Here is a 777-nt window from a genome sequence, read left to right as displayed (position 1 = left end):
GGTCGAGCAGTTCAAAATCTTTGGGGGGACACCATGGGATTCCTGAATGAAGGTGTCCAACATTACACAGACAATCGGATATGGGAAAACGGACAGCCAGTGCGAGTTAGGCGTCGCCGAAGCTCAAACAGCCAGACTTCGACCGTGGTTTGGGGAAGAGAACAAACCTCGCGGATGCAGAATTCTTGGAGAAGAGCCTCGGCTCTGGTCTCGTAAGGGCATTACTTCACATGAGCGACGGGAGGAATGCAATTCTAGGTGCTCCGTCTTGTGGTAATCACATAACTTCGATTAGTCACCGGGTGTTCCTCGATGGGGCAATTTGACCCTTAGATAAGTGCGAGCTGATTGAGATCTCTTAACTTATTGATGGAGGCAGAACTATGATAGTGTGACAAAAATTTAATTGATTTAAGATGTCATTTTGGTCGATATCACTCTTGCTCATCGAAAGAAAGTTATTCTTATTAGCTAATGTAGATGTACTTGCCTCATTAGTTACTGTAGTGAGATGCAACAGGGAGAGACTGACAGAAAGAAATAGACTAAATGAATTGACAGACAGCTAGTCAGGCAAGCGATATATAGCTAGATAAAAGAACCCACAGAAAATTAAGACAGAAACAGAGTCAAAGACAAGATGAGAGCGGGAAAGGTAAGAGGAAGACACAGTTATAAATTTAGATGTACATATTGAAAGACGGACACAAAGATGGAAGTAAGACTGCTGATGACTGAAAATGCCCCCTGTCTGGAGAGTTTCAGGGGCCCCTTTGA

Source organism: Penaeus monodon, chromosome 27 (genome assembly GCF_015228065.2).
Source record: "Penaeus monodon isolate SGIC_2016 chromosome 27, NSTDA_Pmon_1, whole genome shotgun sequence".
Taxonomy (NCBI): Eukaryota; Metazoa; Arthropoda; class Malacostraca; order Decapoda; family Penaeidae; genus Penaeus; species Penaeus monodon.
This window is presented reverse-complemented; position numbering follows the sequence as displayed.